At 50.3% G+C, this 21,681-nt stretch overlaps 1 protein-coding gene across 6 annotated transcripts in view; it reads left to right on the top strand.

The window, feature by feature from the left end:
- Positions 1–21,681, top strand: part of SEMA5B (semaphorin 5B) — a 260,527-nt gene that overhangs the window by 42,048 nt on the left and 196,798 nt on the right. The gene's annotated exons all lie outside the window — the stretch shown is intronic.

The raw sequence follows: 21,681 nt of genomic DNA, 5'->3' as shown, positions 1-21,681 counted from the left end.
CTGCGTAATGTAACAAAACACTCTCAATATTTGAAAGAAATGCGGGTTTTAATATCAGTTTCTATAAATAAAGTCTCGTTGTTGATGCGAGATTGATGTGATATGCCTTTAGTTTGAAAAATGAAAAGTCTTCTGTGCATTTGCTGCCTGATATTTAAGCGTCAGATATTTAAGCTTCCCAAATCGGGACGTAACTTAGGCCCATGAATACCTTCCATTGAAGTTACGGGCCATTATTACCCAGACAGATGCTTAATTTTAAGCATGTGCTTCTTAACTGCTGCAGAAGGTCAGGCCCCACTTTTCTGAGAATTCATCAGACTCTCCTTTCAGACTTTATGGGCGCTCTTATTCCTGTGGACTCGGGAATGTCACCAAGACTGGGGATGGACTATTCAGTTTCCATAATATTGCTTTGGCCACGGTCCTGCAGTCCGATCCAGGAGAGTACAAAGTATTATCACAGGAACAGAGGTTTCCTGTATGCTGTGCAAATTTGTAATCCCCTTCCTTCCCTTGTAGAAGGCTAAACTTACATCCAAGAACAAATGAGCGTGCAACCGAGTTCCTGGAGGAGATCATTCGCATCGAAGGAAGGGATCTCTATCAGCATTTGAAGTTTCCCAAATGAATTATGTTGTCTCTTCTAATATGCTGTGCTCCACATTAGTGGCTTTGTGGATTGCAAGGTATGCCCAGACCTCTTCTTTAACAGCAATGACTGTAAGTAATCCAACACAGAGCCTCAGCTGAAGCCCACTGGGGTCGGTGAAAAGATCCTTACTGGCTGTGGTTTTGATCAGGCCCTTGCTTTCTGCTCAAACCAAATGCCTCCTGATGTAGGAGCTGAGGTTGGGAGAAAATTACCATCCCTTCACGCTGGATGTAGGTGTGGGTTTGGAGCCGTTTCCCGGGAGGTGCAGATGTGTGTGTTTTGGAGGGGGACGCATGCCACATTCTTAGGGGCGCATACACAATGCGGGAAGGCTGAAGAAGCATGTGGCTGAGCATAGAAATGAAGGCTAAAGTGCTTTCCTTGCCCTGGCGAGACTGAGCACACAGACAGAGAAGTGCACGCCGACAGAATGAGCCCTTTCATGCGGGGCGTCATGATTTACCGATGCGCCGCCTGCATACCAAGTGCAGCAGCGGCAGGAGGAGGGCGCCGGCCCCCTGGGAGCCTGGGGTGGCCAAAACCCATACACCTTGCATCCCCTGTTCCTTACACCCACGTCGTTCCAGCACCTGCATGAATTTACAGCTGGCTGATACCAGCCTGTAGGTGAAGATTTAAGCCCCTTCTCGTCTCTTCTGTTTGCAGCCTGGTGCGCAAAGGCTGTGAAGCGATCTCAGCAGTTTGCATAGAGAGCTCCGGGCTGTCACCGTAATGTGCTTTGCTCAGGTGTAAATGGCTTCGGTGGCCGAGACACGGCCCCGTTCCCTTTAGCATGATGATCACTTCTGCTGCTGTAGCCCCCGCTGGGTCCCATTCTGCCACTTATTGTGGCGGCAGCGAGGAAGGAGCAATCCCTTCGCCGCATCCAGGGCCTGACTCCGATTTCGTGTCCTCTGTGACAGGGTAAACGAGCTGAAGTCAGTGGAGCTGTGCCGGGTGAGGGAGAAGCGAGCAGGGAGCGTGATGGATCTGCCTGCCGAAGGTGCTTTTATGGCTCCCAGGGCTGCGATGTTTGAACGCCTCGCAAACTTTAAGACCACTCCAGTGAGAGAGGGAAGCAGCGCCATGCCTGCCCAACAGCTGGGGAGCCGAGATACAGGAAGATAAAGCACCTTGGCCAAGGTCGCTCTGGAAGTCTGTCACAGCGCAGGGGCTGCCAAACAAAACCTTGCCAGCTCTCAAGCTGCTGGGCCAGCTTTCCTCCTAGCATGGGGCGAATGGGCTGTCCCTGCCTCTGTCCTACCTCACCTCGTCTCCTTCCCCTTCTTGGGCCACGTTGGCGTGAGCTGCTCCCCAGCAAAAAGGCAAAACCTAGCGTTGGGGATGCTCTGGGGTGCAGGTCGGGCTGCAGGACCCCAGGGTGATGGGTGCCCGGTTCCCAGGCACATGGCCATCCCAGGTCAGCGTGCCACAGGGCTGCTCTTCACCAGGGTCTGCACCTTCCCCTCTCACACCGGTATTATTTAGGGTGACTAATCATAATAACAAATTGATTAAGGTTAACTGGATAAAGTCATCTAAGTCATATTTACTGCTAAACTAACTGCCCAGGGAGGTGAATTAATGATCTTTACAGAAACCTTTTATGGTTATTTGGCCACAAGGTGCGATCTGGTTTGATCTTTTATGCAACATAAATCAGTTTAATGGTTAAATCTGTGCAGCTAGCTGTTGAATTTAAATGAGGGCTTTTTAAATGAAGTATGATGCTTTTCCACACACAGAGGGACATTGAGCAGGTGTATATTGCAATTAAATGGGAAAACTTACAATTAGATAATGTTAAGTTTGTGACACTGGCTGACAGAAGCCTGGAGATTCATGGTGAAGGCCCATGATCAATCATTAATTCCTGCCACTGCGGAAGGAGTAAAAATGCAAATGGTCTCGGCTGAGGTCAAAGCAGTGTGGGAGAGCGATGCAGGTCATGCAGCGGATGGCTGCTACCAGCCACTCATCTCGGTAGCCGCGGGTTCAGATGCTCCCGTGTGTCACAGATGGGAATGTGGCAGGCTTAGCAGGCAGCTCTCAGCCTTCCTAGCATTTGCATTTCTTTTGGCAACACCAGGGGAGGTCCGGCAGAGATCAGGGACCTGTTGGAATAGGCAGGCTACGGACACATCCTGGGAGATGGCTAAAAACATTTGCAGATTTTCTAGGAGGGGAGAAAGCTATCTATCCCCAAAGCTCACTGTCCAAATGGTGATGCAGTCCGGGAGATGAAGGCTGACAGACCTGTGTTAATGCATCCGAGATCAGCAGACCAGATCTGGAAATGAAACCAGCGCTTCTGATCCACAGCCTTTTGTCCTGGCCACAGGACCGCGCTGCCGCTGGATCTCGCAGGGATCCTGCCTTTGCCTGAGGATGGAGAAAGGGAGCAGCAGGCAGGACAGCTTAGCCACGAGCTGCTGCTCAGCAGATTTGCTGAACTTGAGCACAGTCTGTTAGGCACACCTGTTTATTCAGGTGTTTCCTGAAGAGAGGGAGAAGTGATCGGGATGTTGATTGAGCACCGGGGAAACCTTGTTTGCAGTTGGGAAGGCACGGAGTGGAGTGAATGGCTCCTGTCTGACCAACTTCTTTTCCGAGTGCTCCTGCGTTAATGTTTTACTGAGAAAATTTCAGAACAGGCAAAGAGCCGGGGACAGGCAGTGAGGGGGGGCAGGTGATCCACGGACACTCCAGGAGGGATTGGTTCAGGGAGCATGCGACACTTTTCCCCACTCAAGTCAAAGTTGCGGGTGGGACACGGTCCTTCTGGGCTTGTCTCCTCAGTTGGCTGTTTTTCTCTGTAGGGCTTGGTCCCGTTGAGTGATGGAGCTCAAATGCTTGGCGATTCTGCCAAGCCCCTGCTTGTTTAAACTCCCTGGAGTTCAAGGGATTAGGGCCTAGGTTAGGGCTTGGGTTAGGGTTTGGGTTAGAGCTTCTCAACACTGCCAGCTAGCCGGGTTTGTTCCTCTGCTCTGATCCACCTGTGCTGAAGTTCTGTCCCAGCAGCCTCAGTAACAGATGTTTTTAACATTTATAATAAGAATCATTTACATCTTCAAAGCTCTTTGCAAACACAAAGTAATGGAAGAATCATCGCCAACCAAGAAAGGATGGTTTTGTCTTTTTGATTTTTGACTTTTTACAAAAACCACCTGAATGCTGTAAGAAGTACAGCTCGTATAGCAGTTACAGGAAAAATCTGTGGATTTCTTTCTCTCTTCTTTTCTGGCCAAAACTGTGATTGATGAAGTTTTAATTCCTTTTTTCTTTTTAACTGGCTCAAATCACAAAAGAACGAGAAAAAGAAATTAGCTACCTTCCTCCCAGCCTGCTTCTGGAGTGAATTTGCAGTATTGGAAATTGGATCTGTTTGGATTCTAATGCTTTTACCTTTTCTTTATTACCTTTTTGTACAGAAGAAAATAGAGAACATCAAAAAAAAATTTTTTTAGAGCCATAAAAACTGAACGGGGGGGAGGTTTCAAGATAGTGCCTGAAACTACTTCAGACAACATCTTTTTGTACCACATTAAAATGCAAGTCGGTGTTGTTGCATTAAGTCTCACACCACTTCGGTGAGGTAAGTAAATATTATGATCCTATTTAACATATGCCTCAAGCCACATAAAAAGCCAAACTGAGACTTGGCATACTTGAATGTAAATCATTAAAATTGCATCTCCTTAAATGAAGGCTGAATTCAGGCCAAAGAGGGAATGTTAGAGCTGGAATTAGACTCGGTCCTCAGCCCGCCTCCTGTACACTGAATTGTGGTTTAACAGCACAGCGGTGTTTAGAAAACCAGCCCGATGACTGTGATGGCATTTTGGATTTTCACTGCCACGATCATTTCCCTGTTTTTAAATCAAAGCTCTTTGGTTTCTTGAGCTCAGGCTCACATAAAGCTCAGTCCTAGGTCTGGCTGCCTTACACCTGGAGTGGGCATTGCCTGGAGCCCCGGTGCTGTATGAAGCTGCTAGCTCAAAACAAAGTTTGAAAACTTGCTTGGTTTCAGGTTCAGTCGGTGTGATGAGCAGTATAGGATTTCCACAAATGTGCGTGGGGGGGCTTGGACTTGTGCAGAATTGGCAGTAAAGTTTTTAAAGCGTGAAGCAGGGCTGCTGCGGTGAGCTCAGAGAGTGGTTTTGTTTGGAAATAGTCTGTTTTCTGTATGGAGACAGTCTGAGATGGGTGGAGAATACAAAATGCCAGGTTCTTCCTTTGTTTCCTTAGTCAGGTATTCTATACCACAGCACTGAGAAATTGGCTGGTTTATTTTTACTATAGGGACTTTCAGGATTTTGAAACTGGACATTATGCTCACCCTGTGCTGAGCCTGCACTGGTCTTTCAGCAAAATGTATCTGTGTTTCAGGCTTGTAATAAAAGCAGAAATCAGAGAAGCTTTGCTTTATTTCCAGATTATTACAGCAGGCTTGTTGATGTGTTTCTAATCTGGGGCGTGTATGTGAGAAACGTCTCGATGTGGCAGCCTCATTCTGTCAGCAGAGAGAGTGACCCTCATCTGAAATATCTGGCCCTGACAAAAGTCACTCAGGGATGTTTTTTCCAGTCTCTGCTCTGATTTTATGATGTGATTTTCTTGATTTGATATTTCAAGTCGTGTTTTAAGAATAAGGCTGGTCCATTCTTCTGGAGGAGAGATGCAGTCACAACTTGTCATAGCCTCCCAGTTTAGGAAGGTCCAAAGCATCTTCTCCTTTTTGTCCCAGTGGTTACGGAGGAAACCAAGAGGTAAGGATTGCCTGGGGACTCTTTCAAAACACACGCAGAGTCTCAGCAGTTACTTGCTTTGGTCGTGCTTTTGGATTTGCCCTGGCAGAGCTGTCCAATTAGGAATAAAAAACAGTGTCGGAGCCCAACTGTGGTACCCGAAGAAAGAGACGGATACTGAGCATTCAGCGCTGCTCCCAATTAGAGCTGCTATAAAACACGAAGCAGATGCTCTGTGGCGATGCAGGCACTGGTGAGAAGCAGAGCAAGCAGAGGTAAAGCCGCCCTGCCAGGCCCCGTGCCCACCTCTCCGGCTCCCTGCCAGCCGCACCGCGGGGAGGACGCAGGGAAGCGGCCCAAGCAGCTCAGGAGGTGGAAGCAGCTCGCAGCTGGGAGAAGGGAGGTCTCTGGCTGTAGCACATCATTAATTGCCAGAGAGGATTACCCACTTGACACCGCTGCTCCACATGCTCGGTCTTCAGCCCTACCTGGCTACATAGTACTGCTCATTTTCTGCTTGTGCTGCAGGAAGGAAACAAACCAGCCCCGCTGTTTTCCCTTCTGTGCCCTTGAAAGGGGAGGGAGCTCCTTCCAAGGCAGAAAGGGCAGGCCTGGAGAAAAGGCACTAGCATGGGACTTGGAGGGTGTGGGTTAATTCTTGCCCCTGCCACAGATGGCTCGTGTAACCCCAAGCACGTCAGTTAATTTCCATGTCCTTTCATTGCTGCAGTTGTTACTACTCCTGGCTTTTTCCTTTCTTGTCTCCTGTACATGCTGCTCAGGCCACTTGTGGTCTCCTTTGCTTTTGTGCAGTACAGCAGCTGAGGCGGTGGGAGGCCACGGGCTTCCAGAAGAATAAAACCAGAACCCAGGCAACCCCAACCTGGCTCAGACTGGGGGCAAACCAAATCTTGTGGTGTTGGTAGCTCCTGCCCTGCTTCCTTTGGGTGCTAGAATTGGATTTTCGGTCATGCCCAATGTTTCCATGTTGATGTGCTGGACGGGGACTCTGTCAGTGCCACGTCACACACATGGCATCACAGGTGGCTCTGCTGACAGAAGTGTGTGCGTGCTGTGTAAGTTCCTGCGTGTCTCCATTTTAAAATGAGAAAGGAAATTCCTTTCCCTGAGGCTCCCAGCACCTCTGGTACGATTCAGATGAGCCTAGAGGCTAAGATGGGATGTATAACTCTATATCACATTCATATCTACATCTATAGTCACGGTTTGAGTTCAGCCTCATGTTGAACAGCATGGCAAGAGGCTGGGAGCTCGCGGGGCAGAATTCCTGGGGCTGGATTTTATATGGTGTGATGATGCTGGGCCACCTGTACATGCTGCCGTACCTGCTGAGGCACTGTGGGGCTGTTAGCAAGTTGGTGCTGAGCACTCGAAACAGAATAGAGCTCTGCGGGGTGGCGTGCTCCCCGGCGAGATGAAGCAGAGCATGGAGGCTTGGAGGAAGCAAACACCAACACGAAGAGATGGCCACCGGCCAGCATCGATGATACAGTTTGTAGGAAATGGTGAGTGTGCACAGACGATTCCTGTTTTCCCTGACACCCTGATGATTACTGTGTCTGCCAGGCATTTGAGCGGGGAGGCACCACGAGAACGGGTCTTCAGTCTGTGGGAACAAACAGGAGCCTTGTCCTGCTGCGTGACAGCCGCTGTCCCCTTCTGTGGGGGCACGAGGAGCAAACCGCAAGCGGCCCGAGCAAGTGCTGCGGGTGGCTGAAACCGTGAAACCAAACCTGTTGGAAGGCCACCGAGAGCTGAGGGGACGTGGGAAGGGGTCGTGTGTTTGGTTCATGTGCCCCGAGGGCAGGGGCAGGTGGGGTGGGAGCATGTGGAGCAGAGAGGGAAGGGCCTTGATCCCTTGCTCGGGCCCCTCGGAGTGGTTGTGGCTCCAGGCCCGCTGTGGTGGGACCCGTGCTAACACCACACGTGAGGGAGAGCTGCCGGGGGATGAGGAGGAATGAGGGAAAGGGCCTTGAGGTGATTGCAGCGAGCCCTCTGGCAGTGTGGCCGTGGGAGGCTGCCATGTACAATAAGGAAGTGATTTGTCTTGGAACAGTGATTCAACACCTCAAACTCTCCCTGCCTGACCTCTTCCCCGAGTCCCCAGCTCGGGGTTTAGCCGGCGGTTCCTAGCAGAGGACGGCCGACCGGGCTCGGCGCTGTGCTGGGAGGAGAGGCCGGGGTGCCGGTGCTGAGGCAGCGCTCTCCGGGCAGCTCAGGGGCCGCCTTTCAGCCCGGCCCTGTGGAAGGAGGTGGATTTTGCCCTGCTTGGACACACATTAACCACAGCAACTTTCCTTTCTCCCCGGCCGTCCCGCGGGCTGGCGCTGCGTGCGGCCTCTCCCTGCCACCCCTCCACCCGGGGGCTGCGTGCCCACAGAGCCATCGGCCCCGGCCCCGGCCCCTCCGACTTGTGCCCGGCCGCTGCCAGGCCCTGAATGGGTCTGCTGGTATGTCCCTAAGCGGGTTCCCTCTGGTGGGTGGCCCTAGGAGGGCTGGAGGCTGTGGTGGGAGCTGCCCTGCAGGCACCTGGTGCCGGAGGGGAAATTGGGGTGAGCTTTCTCCAGCCCGCTGCGGATACGAGGGTTGAATCGGTTTTGCTTCCCGAGCGCCCTGGGAGTTCCTCCTGTCCAGAGCTGTGAGTCGCTACCTGACTTGCACAAACGATTACAAACCTGCTGCTTCTGGGGAATTGAGCTGGTTTTAGAGGTTGCCAGGCTCTCCCAGCAAGCACCGTGCATGTTTCCCATTCAGCACTCGCTGCCTGTAGCGCAGAGAGGCAGCGACCAGCGCCTCCAAATCTGCAAATGCCGTCTTTCAAAACAGCAGCCACCCATGTGTTCTTCTTCCCCGGCTCCTAATATGCACCCCGACATTTTTTCTGCTTTTAACATCAAAAAGCTTTATAATCTCTTGGGGACAGGGTTCTCTTGCCGCGTGCTTTCTGGGGTTATACCAGCACAAACTGGACGTGAGGTGTGAGCAGATCAAAACGGGCAGGGGTCTCTGGGCAGCCCCAAGGGGCTGCAGGTCCCTGCCTGCTGCCATCCCGTGAGGAAGGAGCAGCTGTGCTTCTGTGCAGTTCCCTTCCACGGCTGTGCAGCTGTCTCCACATCCAGCCTCGCTCCTTTCCTTTTCATTAGCTGAACGTTGACATGGCCAAGATTCCTGACCCTACAAGTTCTGGGCAGCCTTAGCTCTCCACGTGGCTGAAGGCCATTGAATACATACCGCATCTCTTGGGGAGCTGGAAGAGGAACCAAGAGTAATTCGTAGATGGGAGAAGAGACAAGCTCTGCAAAGGAGCGGCCGTTCTGCTGCCAGATGGGGCTGGACTGGGCACGCAGGAGGGTTTCAGGGCAAGAAGTTAATGATGGCTTCATCAGACCTTTTCATCTCGCGTCCCCTACAGCAGTGGTTTGTGATTATACCTGCTGCTTTGCTGGTCGTGTAACCAGCTCAGCGTGGGGGCTGCATGTGAACGAGTAATGAGCACTCAGCTGAAAACCCGCCGGTGGGCACCGTGGGCTTCCTGACTTCACAGGCTGCAAGGCCAAGGTCGTGCTGCACCCAGCGCCAGCCCTCGGCGAGGCTGACGCTCGGCAGTGAAGGAGGTGTCAGAAGTTCAAGGCAGTACTTTGTGAATTTACCTTCTGAATGTGGTGCTTTCCAGCTCCTCCAGTGATAGCAGCACAAACCGTAAGCGAAATAACTCCTTTCCCCGTTATTAGGTGATATCTATTAGCAGACAGCTCATTTTCTGTTCTCTTCCTGGCGGGGACATTTTGGCCATGAGCAGTTTCCAATCTGGCAAGCACGACTAAAGTATTACAGGAAGGGAGAGAAGTCAAGATCCATGGAGGAAATGTTTTTATTCTTCTTTTCTTGCTCTTTTGAGAATAGCCCCCAAGCAGGATATCTCAGCCAGGAACCGAGCTGTCTCAAGTTGCCTGTTTGGATGTATCAGCCAGTAACAAGCCCACTCTGCACTTCTGCCTCTTCTCTGCTTTTGGGGGGAGTTTGGGGAAGAACAGGCAGGACTGGGATTCCTACCTGGGTGTCTGCTGGGTCTGACACTGGCCAAGGCCTTGTGCTCTGTGGGGTGCGTGTGTGCATTAGGCTGTCCTCTGGGGATGTCTCACCCCAAGTCCTCAAATCCAGGGATGGGCTCTGACATATTTTTGATATTTTTGTCACGAGCTTTTGCCTCTCAGCAGCTGCAGTTCGCTGTCCTAGCGCTGGATGTTCTCACCACCAGTGTGATTGCCCAACTTGCGCGTTGTTCTTCTGTAGCACCTCCGGGTGCATCACAGCCTGGTGAAGCCAACGCAGGAGGTAAAACAGGGACTGGAGAGAAAATCAGCAGCGAGCTCGGCCATCAGCTTCCTCATGCTGCTGCTGGCTTGTGCTGTGTAGAACAAATCCCGTAACCTTTCTGTGTCTCGGGTCCTTTCTGTCTAATGAGGACAAATATTAATGGCTCCTGGTGACGGAGGGAGGCTGCTTTCATCCTGACAAAGTGCTGTGGTAATGGCAGGTGTTCTGTCAGTGCCGCACAACGTTACCCCGCCGTCTGGATGATCTGTGTTTCCTGGCATCTGGCTGCTCGGAGCTCGGTCTGTGGGCACGGCAAGGTCTGATTTCTGCTCTGCCCATGTGCCAAACAGGGCACAGCTGAGAAACTGGGGGTTGTGTCACTGCTGCTGAATGTGACACCTGGCTCTGCACCACTGCTTCTCAGCCTGGTGCACTTGTGGCACGTGGAGCTGTCGTGGCAGGGACGACAAATAGCTGCACGGGGAGGAGAGGCTCACCTTGCACATCCCGCTTCCTCTCCCCATCACCCAGCCCGGGACGTTTTATGCCACCTGCCTTGTGTACCCCTGGATCTTCTTCTCTCTGTCCACAGCTTGGGATGGGTGAGTCAAGAAGCCCATCTGCTCGGGCTCAGTGATCCTGCTCGTAGCCCCTGGTGCGGTGCAGGGCTTCCTCAGCGGTGTTTAACAATGTGTGGCTCATTAGCACTTCTGCCATGACTTTTCTGAGCAGTCTGTAAATGCCACACCGGCCCTTTCTTCATAATACTCTCCCCATTTCACTGTTGACTTAATTCTCTCAAACCTCATCCCAGAGGAGCTCCTGCTCGCTCACTGATGTATAAGGATTTCTTATCCCCTGGCTTCCTCTGGTTTTCATAGCTGGAATATTATTTCCCCTCTTGCCCTGTCCTCCCTAGACACTTAACACCTTGTGCTTCATTTATAGTCCCTGTCTGATATTTTCTTTCAGCATTTTGTCTTTCCAGTCTTGTTTTTCTTTCCCAGTCTCACTCTTCTATGCAGGAAAATGGAGTTTGGAGTCTTCCTAAACCATCCTGTAAAACTGGGCAGAGCCTAGGCTCCCTTCAATGCAGCAGCATTCTAGGTGCTGCCTCAAAAATACTCCCACAAGCCTTTCATTCCTCTTTTTCTTTTTAAATATATATTTTAGGGTCACTTGTGGAGGACGTCTTTGCAGTGCTGCAGGAGCCTGTTGGTTGCATTGCTGTTGAAAAGCCCCAGACTTTGCCACGAGGCCAAGTCTGAAGTGAACCTCCCTCCGTGTGCAAGGAGAGACCTGGGACATGGGCTGGTCCGTTGGAGGTCACCTTGGCTATTTCTGCTTGCTGCTGCAGCGTCTGTGCAGCCCGAGCTGCTGGTTTGGAGGTGGGAGGCAGGGCTGCTGCCGCCTGCTGCCTTTTGTCTTTGGAGCTGTGTTACCGAGCGGTGTGTGGACCCTGAGGGAAGCTGCTTTGGGTTGGAAGCCATCCAGAGCATAGGTGCTCTGAACATATGGCACGTGGGTTGTGCCTTTCTCAGCATAAATGAACCAAAGCACCAGCGCCAAGGTGTGAGGTACGACAGGAGCGCCCGGCGAGCTCGGGTGCTCGGTTTTCACAGCTCGAGCCAGCATCTGCAGAGCATAAAGGGTTAGCTGTTCCAGCGGTAGCATGATTAGGTGCTATGAACACTAATGATCCAAAAAGCTCCGTTTTAGCTTACGTGAGAATTGTATCCAATGTTTTCATGCCTGTTAACTTTGCAGACAGCAGGTTTCCTACAGGAGCCGGGATCCAGGCAACTACATGAAAAGTTACTGAAAATGCACGTAGCGTCTGCCTAGAGCTGCGGTCTGCAGCGGGGAGTTAGACAAGGTGAGGCTGTAAAAGGCCGGTAATTGTACACAGGAGATGGTTGTGATTGCTTTTGAATGTGGAGCCATTGTCAGGAACACAGAGGAAAAAGCACAGCCTATTTGAGTGCTCTCATCTCAAACTTGTGGCTAAGTGAAGACGGGGAGCGATTCGGGAGTCCTGCGGTCCCTGCGTTTTCACCTCTGGGATCTGCAGAAACTTGGGGTTTCGTGCTGCCTTTGGCATGGCTCTGCTGCTCTGTGCCAGGTTTCATTAACCAGCAGCCAGCGGTTACGTGCCGGGGATGGCGTCTCCCAGATGCGAATTCGAGGAGCAAAAGGAGAGTTTTCGGTAATATTTGTTTCAAGGCGCTTGAAGACTTTAATTTTGGCTCCCAAAACATAGCTGCCATCCTTTAGCTGTTATCAATGGCATTGGAGCTTCACGTAGTAACAGCATCCTGGGATCCATGCGAGAGTGTCAGACTGGCTTGCTGCGACATGAAAGATGTCAAATCTTGCAGCAAGTCGGCTCCTCATTTTTGTCTGGTGCTTAGCACTTTGGAATTGGATGCCATCATCTTCTCAGAGGGAAAACGTCTCAAATTAGAACTTGCTTTAAACAGATGCTTTGCAGACTCGAGTAAGTACGATTTGTAGGGAAGGCTCAGGGAGGAATTCAGCTGGTGAAGGCTGAAGGTTTATTTACCACATTTCTGGGACCCTGCTAGCCTTGTACTCCTGCTTCCCATCACCCCATGAGCTGAACTTTCCCTGCCGGGGGATTGCTGTGGGTTTGCTCTGATCCCCGAGGCTCTGCCCAGCACAGAAGAGCGCCGCTGTCACCCTGCCTCCAGGTCGCTCAGGCATCGCCTGCCCCTTGTGTGATGCTACGAGCACTTCATTCGCTGCTGCGTGTGTGCAAAGAGCTGTAATTACGGCACGTTAAACGAAACAGTATGCAGAGTGTGGGCTAAGCTCTGGGATATTTTTAGTCTTTGTTGGCCTTGTCGTGGCCCTCTCTATATTTCTCTGGGAAACAGTTGCTGAGTAGCATCATTTAGCTTGTCCCACATAACTCCTGGCTCTTGGAAAGCTGGAGTTTCCTGCCAGGCTTGAGAGCTCTGGGACTGCTGCTTTCCCATTGGGAACGTGCCCGTTTTAGCATATAAGACCTCATGCCTTATTAATTTTGAGGAGTGTTTGGGGTGGAAAGGCAATCTCAGGACTAGATGTTAAGTGTTGTTTGGGGGGCTGGGATAAAAACCAAAGGTCGTGAGTTTAAGCGAAGGCCAGGTTCAAGGTGGCAAAAATCCCCATCACCTTGCTCCTTTTTGTGTTCACTGCTGCCTTGGCTGCCTGGCAGGCAGCTTTGGCCACCACTTGTTTGAAATGCTGGGGTCCAAAATGAGGGATGATGAACCTAGGGCCTGAGACATCACTGTCAGGGTCCCTGGAGGATCAGCAGAGGGGAAGATACACCCGTGCTACCTCCACATGCTGTGCAAAACTCATCTTTTAGCTCAAACTGGAGAGGATGGAGGTGCGAACTGAGCTTTCTGGCTGAGGCTGCCGGGTTTTAGTGCAGCCCTGTGTTCGCTCTGCCCATTGCTCCAAGCGGTGCTAACCTCTGGCATGTGGTTGAGGCAGACACCTGGGGCTGGCGATGCCTTAACACTGCTGTAACACAAATAGCTGGGGCTCATCTGGCTTTTGGACCCTCAGTATTCACCTTTGCGATCTCCTTTTTCCTGTCCTGAGAACCAAAAGTTGCTTTTTTTTGTTGTTGTAACGGGAATTTCATGTAACAACATGGCTCTAGGAGCTGCAGCTTTTTAAGATGAGAAGGTCAGGGGAGACTGTATAAAACCACCACACTCTATTACATTACATAAAAATTAAATAATACCATACTTCAGAGACAGGGAGAAGCACTTTTATGGGCTGAGAAAACACACAAGAAGTGTAAGCTTTCCATGCAACAGCACGAAAGGTGGGAGCAGGGCTGGGAGCAGAACAGACTTCTTCTGTCTCTGGGCACGGAGAAGGCAAGAAGAGAGCAGCCGACGATCCTGGACGTTGAATTCTTCCTCCGCTGGGCAAAATGTTGCACGAGGGAGAGTTACCTGAGTCATTCGCTTTCTACAGGCATTGCACTCGCTTAGAAAAAGGAGAGCTTTATGTATTGTAAGTTAATTGATCGCTTTTAAAACTGCTAAGACTGAGGAGTGAATTTAAGAACGAGTTTTTCGAAGAAAAAGCTGCCGGTCCCAATCTCAAGCAAGACTTAGATTAATCGCAGCCTTGTGTGCATGAGAAGCCATTTGAGAATCCATCAAGTTCATGGGAAAGTGATCTTGGAAGAGCAACAAATAAACGCTGCGACCTTTTGACTCCGCGGGCCCTGGAGCTGTGGTGAGTTTGCAGCCAGGCACTTGGTTCCAGACAGGAATTTTCATTGCTGCACTGAAGTAAATCACCGTGAGGAGGAGGCCTCGCTGGCCCTGTCTGCGTGGAGATATTTTCAGAGCTCTGATTCCCTGCGGGTGCCCCCTCCCTAAGCGACAGCGTAAGTGGGAGCCAAATGATAGATCTGCTCAGGAAGCTTGAAATACCAGTGTTTTAAACCAGGCAATTAATACAGCCCCAGAAACCAGCCTTATCGCCGCTGTGGCCTGCAGTGGTGGCTCTGCCTGAACCCCGACAGTACGGGATGGATTTGTCCCCGGGGCAGAGGGTGCTGCAGTGCCCTGTAACAGCACTGTCGTGGTGTGGCACGGGTGGGCACCAGAGGGACCCCATTCCTGTCCACGTCTCCTCAGCGCTTCAAAGGAACTAAATTAATGATGGGAAGTAAAACAGCTTTTAGAAAAACCACTGTTTTTCACGAGTATTAATTTAACGATGCTTAGAAGCAAATGCTTTTTAAACCTTATGGTAGGGGAGGGGAGTTTCTCTGCAGTGAAATTGGCTGGTTCGGATTTTTTGGCTGGGATTTTTGTAGACTAGCCAGAGCCGTGTCTACCCTGGTTCGGGCTCTCATGTCTCGTGTTTTATTTACAGTTAAGCTGCAATCATTGAACCAAGTGTCGTATTGCCAGAGTGGTTCTCAGACCTTGTGCGATCAGGCTTGGAGGGGTTTGAGTTGTTTTACACAGCTTAGAAACTGGGGAAGTGCCTACGGGTTCTTTCTCCTTTGACTTAGGTATGTTGCAGGGATGGAGGCAAATTTGTTACAATTCAAAATTTCGGTCTTCTCCCCATCTTTGGTTCCAGATGAACACTGGAGGAAGTTAAGCCTGGTTAAGTCAAGCCAGATTTGTGTTGTGAGGTTGGTTGTGCGCCCTGAGGGATGCAGTTAGGTGGCAGCTATAAGGCTGTTGCTTACATGGTCTGTTTTTGTGTTGTGTTCAGGCTGTTTGAGAGAACTTGCTGATCCCAGAAGCTGCCACCTTGCCCTGGTCTGGATTAAAATCAGCCCCAAATCTCCCAGATTAGGAGGAGGAAGAGGCAGACGGGCCATGCATTGTGTCTCACTTCCTTAGGACCAGGGAAGAGCAGTGGTGTTTGTGTAACTATAGGAACTATGCTTTAAGAAATGACCAGACAGTGCAGGGCTTGGGATAAATCAAGAGTTAAAAATGATGGTTTCTCCTGATCAGCCATCATGTACAAGGAAATAAAAGGGCTGAATACCTCTGAGGCTGCTCAGGGAGACAATATGACCGAGCTGGATGTTTTTTATTCTGCTTGATTGCCTTCCTCACCATTTGAGCTCAGTGTGGCGTGTCCGGGGTATCACGTGAGGAAAGTAAGAGGAGTTTGTGCTCTGTGCAGTCATTACAGGTTGTCCATGGAGAATACAGCTAGTACAGCTGTTCTCAGCAGCGCAGCTCCTGCCGGGGGGGTCTCCTGCACCAGCAGGCTCCTCGCTCACCGCTGCAGCTGGATGAGCAGAAGCCTATAGGGGATGCCCTGCCTTTGTCTCTGCAGTCTGGGTGGGCTCTGCCCTCATCTTCGGAAAGAGACCACGCACATCGAGCACGCTGAGATCCATTAAAATGAGACCTTTTCCTCTAATGCCAGCAAAATCAGTACTGCTAAAAGGGGAGTCTTGCCCTCATCGTGCCTAAAAGGCTGTTAAGGAGCAGTGCAGTGCACAGGGCTGGGCTGTGAGCGTGAGAAACCTCTGGAAGAAAATTGCTGCTGCTGCTCTTCCCCGCGGCAGAAGCAGAGCTGGAGGTGTGAGAAAGGCTCTGCCCTGTCGGCTGTAGAAGCGTCCTCTCCTTCCTCAGCTCACACATCCTCGATTCGAATCTGTGAAATACCCAAGAAACAACAGCTGTAAACTCACTTCTCCAAAATACTTTGTTTCCCTCTTTTCATCCTTCTCCCATCTGCTCTTTTCTCGTGTTTCTGTTCCTTTGGTGCTGATACAGACCCCCCCTATTCACCCGGTGGATTCTCCTCCCTCTCAGGGATCCAGTGAAGAACACAACTGGCATTTGATGCAAATCAGAGTAAGATCCTGCTGGTTTTCCCTCTACTTATCATGCTCCAGGCGGTAGTGTAACAGAGGAGAAGGCAGTGACTCTTCTGCCGTTTACATTCCTCGAGGCAGATGCCTTCAGCATGTGTGAAACGGGAGAGGAACGGGCAGCGGTCAGCGTGGCGAGGCGTGAATGACTCAGGCAGGGCTGAGGGCTGGTCCTTCACCCACCGAGGCGAAGGCAGGGCCGTGCCTCGCTCCTTTTCCCCCACAGACCGCCCTCACCGCGGTGATTCACCCCAAGCACAGCAGCTGGGGAGCAGCCCTGCTCTGGAGCTGGAGACCACAGCTGTGCTGCTGGTCTACCACCAGCAACACAGCGAGAGTGCCAGGGACTTTCTTGCACACAGCAAAGCCAAACGGGAAGAGCTGGGCTGGCCTGGCCGGCACATGGGTACAGAGGGGCAGAGAAGGGGGATCCTGCCCCCCACTCCACCCTACACAATATTTCCTCCTGCTTGGACCCTGAATTGTGGCCACACACAGCCCGGTGCTTGCTGTTTCTTGCAGCTTTTCTCAGGCAGAGCTGAAGGGGCTGGAGCTGCCCGAGCCACACGCTGCTCTCTGGGTCCTGCCAACTGGGAGGGCTGGTGCCAGCCTGTGCTCAGAGCAGAGAATGGCTTCCAAACCAGATGTGATTGTACTCTTATATTTTTTTTTCCAAGTCAAAAACGGCTCTCCGATGATGTAAAGTTTTTCACCCCAATTGTGCTGCGCTGGGTGTGTGTGCCCATCACACTCCTCCTTTCCCCCAGCTCACCATCCTTCCTGGTGGACAAAGCTTCCTTCACTCATGCATTTGCCATTTTGTGTCTCTTTTAAAAACTCCTTAAATTTCAGTCACTGGGAAAACATTTAACGGCCTTAACATTGCATCATGGGGCTGAGCCTGATTTGTTGGGGCTTTGAGGCCAGACGGCTTTATTAATGACAATGGGTTCCTTTTCAGATAAATTCTCCTTTCCAGAGAACATCTCTCCTAAAGAGTTTCACAGCCGATTATGGACACAAATAACTCATCAGAAAAAGTTAGTGATACTCGGTGCTTGGCAAGCCCTGAATTATTATCCAGTTAGTGCCGCGGCACTGTGCACTTCCAGCTGTGTTGCAGTGGCACGCAGACCCCAGCAGCTGGTGCAGAGCTCATCAAATAGCTGTTGAGCATCATCCCTGATTTGTCATAAACCTAAAGGTTCCTCTGGGGAGAGAATGTTATCGCCTGCCACAGCCCGGCTGCACCACAGCGATGCTCCGGCACTGTCGTTATCGCGGGGACGATGGTTGTTTGGATTCCTTCCCGTTCTCCTTTTTCCTTTATTATTTTTTAAAGGAAAAAATAATTTGGGAGAATTGTGCTCGCGTTATTCATAGCCTTATGCTTCTAAGTGGAAGGTCTGGAAATGCAGTTTGATATATGCTTTAGGGCTACCTGCTTCCATTTCTTAGTAAGAAGCTGAGTATATATTTAAAATATATATATTTAAATGCCTAACAATACCAAGAGGCCCAGAATGGAGTTTTTTTGAAGGGCTCAGATACCTTATCCCTATGGACAGGAATGGAGTTCGAGGTGCAGGCTGCGAGATGGACAAAAGCCAAGTTTTGTGTAGGGTTTCAGTATTTGCTCTTATTCTGAGTAGGGACAAAACTAAAATTTCAAAGCTGGAAAGGAAATTTGGGGGGACAGAAAAGCAGTAGTTGGGGCTCACTTTGTTTTAAGAAATGTTTATTTCTTATAATAAACATTAGGTAATGCTGAAGCGAAACCTTATTTCAGAATATTTTGTTTCTCAAAGTTTTCCATGCCTGGTTCTTGCCATCGGCAGAACTTTTCCAGTTTCCTTCATTTTTTCCCTTTCAGACACAATTTCAGCAGAACAGATAGGATTTCCCAAACTGATCAGGGCAAAAACCTTCCAAAGCTTTTCTGACCACCTCACTCTCAGCACTGCCAAAAGCCCCATGCAGGGATTCACATGCTCCCTCAGCATCCCAGGGACTTGGAAACCCCAGCCCGGGGTGTGGTGCAGGAGGAGTTGTGCAGATGCAGGAGGTCACAGGGCAGCTGCTGATCCCGGTGGCCCCATCGCTTAAACCCTCGGTGCTTCACGTGTTCCTTGGTGTCACTGGGAGACAATAACGCTGCTTTTCCTCTTGGATCCTGTGTTCATCTCAGCAGGGTCCAAGCCATCGCAGCCCCTGATTTCAGAGTCCAACTCTGCCAAAGCCCCTTCAGGCTTTTCGTTTGGGCACCCCCTGTTAAGTCACCGGTAAGTGGCCCTTGTGCTTGTATAGAAACATTATCAAAGGAGACTTGGAAGTCACTGCTGGCCAAGGCCCAGCTGGCTGTCTCGGAGCGACACCTTGTTGTTTCTCCTTCCCTCAGCTGCACCGCAACCCGAAAAGATTTGCCATGATCTGCAACGGGCTGCCCCAGGGCTACCTGGGCACTAGTGACAGGCGAAAATCTGCGTGTGTTTTCCGAGAGAATCGCTCCTGTTGTGACTGTGTGCCTTGTGCGACGTGCCGAGTCAACACGACCGGGCTGTGAACGCCCCAGTGCCTGTGCTCTATAAATATCCCGGGCAGACAGAGAGTGCAGAAAGCAAGCAGAGCACTTAGGTGGTAGGGACTTTGCTGTCGGACCTGCCAGCTTCGTGCGAGCTGTCGTTGTGACCGTCTGTCACAAGCAGGCTGCAAAAAACGCTTCCAGCTGCTTGCGATGGAACGGGCAGAGGTGGAGGCTTTGTGTTGGCTCGAAGCACTGAGATGCTTTCGGGCCAGAAATGTTCCTTCTGCTGCCAGCCCCCGGGAGACTTCTTTGGCCTGAAGGCTCGCGTGTAACAGCTTATGTGTTAGCCCAATAAAAGATGCACACGATCTACCTTGTCTCTCTGTCGGTCCATCATCTGAAATACTTTTTGCAGCTAATGGTGGCTCATGCCTGATTTGTACCCAGTGTATTTTAAGGCTGCAAAACTATCTAGCCAGGAGAGATGTCTGTCTCAGCGCTGTCCTCTGCCTGTTATTAGGTATGTTTGTATTAGTGGTGAGCCATCCTGTAGCGTTAGTCAATTTAAATATTGAAAACAAATGTTCTATTTCTCTGCCTTGGGGCTAGGAGTGATTATTTCAGCCTCTTCAGTGTATATGAATCTGCATCTGTTAGAGGTCTCTATTCCATAATGAGCTCAACATACGAACTCAGTTTGCAAATTCATCTGAGAAACGCTAAAATTGGCACCTAGTTCTGGAGGTACCTCTGGAGGTAACGCGTCCAGTGGTATAAATACCACATTGCTGCGGAATCGCACTTCTTTAAACTCAGCCACTTGGGTCAGCGTCCTCCTGTCTCCTTCTTGTTTACAGCCCGATGTTTTGGTGTCACCAGGATACATTATTATGACCCTGGGATGCAAACAGCCCATCGCCGAGGGCTTTTTTTTAGTAACTTGGCAACGTTATCTAAAGCAAAGCAGACTCTTGAAAATTGGGACATGCTGCAGTACAGAGGGACAATGAGAAGTATTTGTGGCACAGAATATTTCTCAGATGTTTGAAATCTCTGTTATGTCAGTCTTAATTAGAAGAGGAGCGGCTGAAGTAAAAAAAAAATAAATAGATTTTTTGCTGTTTAATGTTTCTGATAAAAAGAGTATTTGCAAAAACACCCTTGAAGACGGTATGAGTTTGACCCAATAACCTTAACGAGGTTTATAGTGCTGTTTGTAAATAGGTGTTTAGGGAGATGTAAAATTATAGATCGCTGACCTGATAAACCACAGGATCATTTTCAGAGCTGCTTAGGTGGGTCGGCTGGCCAAATGTTTAGAATCAGCACAGCACATGTAGTACAGATTTGGATGAGAACTGTATTGATCTGAGGTACATGGGAAGCATTCCCATGCAGAATAGATGAGCTGCTGGATTTATTTGTATTCCGAGCTGGGAGCAGGTGGAATTTGCCCAAGGGACCCCTTAGAGTCCTAATGTGAGATGGAGCGAGGCTGTGGGAGGCACTGCCTGTGGGATGCAGCTCTTGGGTTCAGCTCTGGGCTCAACCTGTGTACCCACAGGGACTGCCAGGGATGGGCTCCATCAAATGCCCTCCTTTCTAGCCCTTGGCTCCAGGGAGAGCTGCTCCTGGACTCTTGTTTAGGAGGCAGAAGTAGATGCTGCTCTTCATGGTGCTCTTGACATGCTCTTCCTGTATGTAGTCTTCTTGCACAGGAAAGCTTGGGACACATTGCTGTGAGTTGCAGGAAAATAACAGGAATTTCACAAAACTGATAGGCAGTATGGTGATGAGCCATTTATGATGAAGTGCCTCAACGTATCCAGATCGTTTTGAACATTTTGTTTCTTCAAGCCAATGTCAAGATCTTTCTGTATCCTGCAATCTGGAGCTCATTAAGTGCATGACGCATGGAAAACTGTGTTTGCCTCTTAATACTGTAATAGTGGGGAAAACAAGTTCTTAACCCCACTTCGTGTCGGACACCTTCTGCATTCCAAATTCAGTCTGTCTCATACACATGTGCTCACTATCTCTAGGTGTGAATATGAAAGGCAGGCTCTGTGCAAAAACCTCCCCTTGTCAACAATTGCTTGAAGGTAAAAGGACAAAATACAGAAGCCGCAGCGCTCCATCCGCCTGTCACGGCCTGAGAGATGGAAATGCCCCCGTGCTGCCAATGTTACAAACGGGTATTGCTCCGGAGGGAGATATTGAAGGATGCAGTGCATTTCAGAGTTTGTTGTTGTCTGCTTCAAAGTGAGGAGAGAATCAATAATTTGTTAGCCTGTTAGCTGATGGCTTGTCCGTGTGCCAGCTCCGGTGCCCTCCAGGAGAAGCTGCCAAAGTGACCGAGGGAGGAGAGAGGGATGTGAATCTCACAAGTCATTTTCCTGAGACGCTTACGTGGGAAACCTTTAGAGCCTCTCAGTAAGGACAGAGACCTTTGCAGGCTCAATTTCTGTTTGAGCAATTCCTTTTGAGGTCAGCAGACCCAATGCTTGGTGTCTTTTTACCTCGATGGGATTTGATTTTCCTTCTTTCACATCCTGGAGGGGAAAGAGCCCCCAGGCTGGCACCAACACCCCCACCTTGTATTTTTAATTGCGACACAGTCCCTTGAAGCCATAAGCAGTGTCACACGTAGGAGCAGGTCAGAGCTGGGGTGCTGGTTTCTGCTATCCTCCAGCTGCCTTCCCCTTGTGCTGTTGTAGCAAAACCCCATAACAGGCCCTCGTCCATGCTTTGCGATTTATGGGATGCCAGCAGTGTCCTCAATAGAGATTTCTCCTGCCTGTCATTTTTTTCCCCTGTTCCCCTCTGCAAGTTCAAATGTGTCTCCTTTGTAATGGATTCAGCCAAAAGCTTGTGCCTCTTTATTAACCTTCAAATAAGGGTCCTCCAGCTGAGGGAAACACAGTTCTGCAGGGCTTGTGGTGTAAGAGTCACTGCTGGTGTCACGCAGCTGTTTAACGTCCTGGAAATGGGGCTGCTGCCTTTTGCTTTTCGTTTGGTTTGAGGC

This window comes from Anas acuta, chromosome 6, assembly GCF_963932015.1.
Source record: "Anas acuta chromosome 6, bAnaAcu1.1, whole genome shotgun sequence".
In the NCBI taxonomy this organism is placed as follows: domain Eukaryota; kingdom Metazoa; phylum Chordata; class Aves; order Anseriformes; family Anatidae; genus Anas; species Anas acuta.
This window is presented reverse-complemented; position numbering and strand designations above follow the sequence as displayed.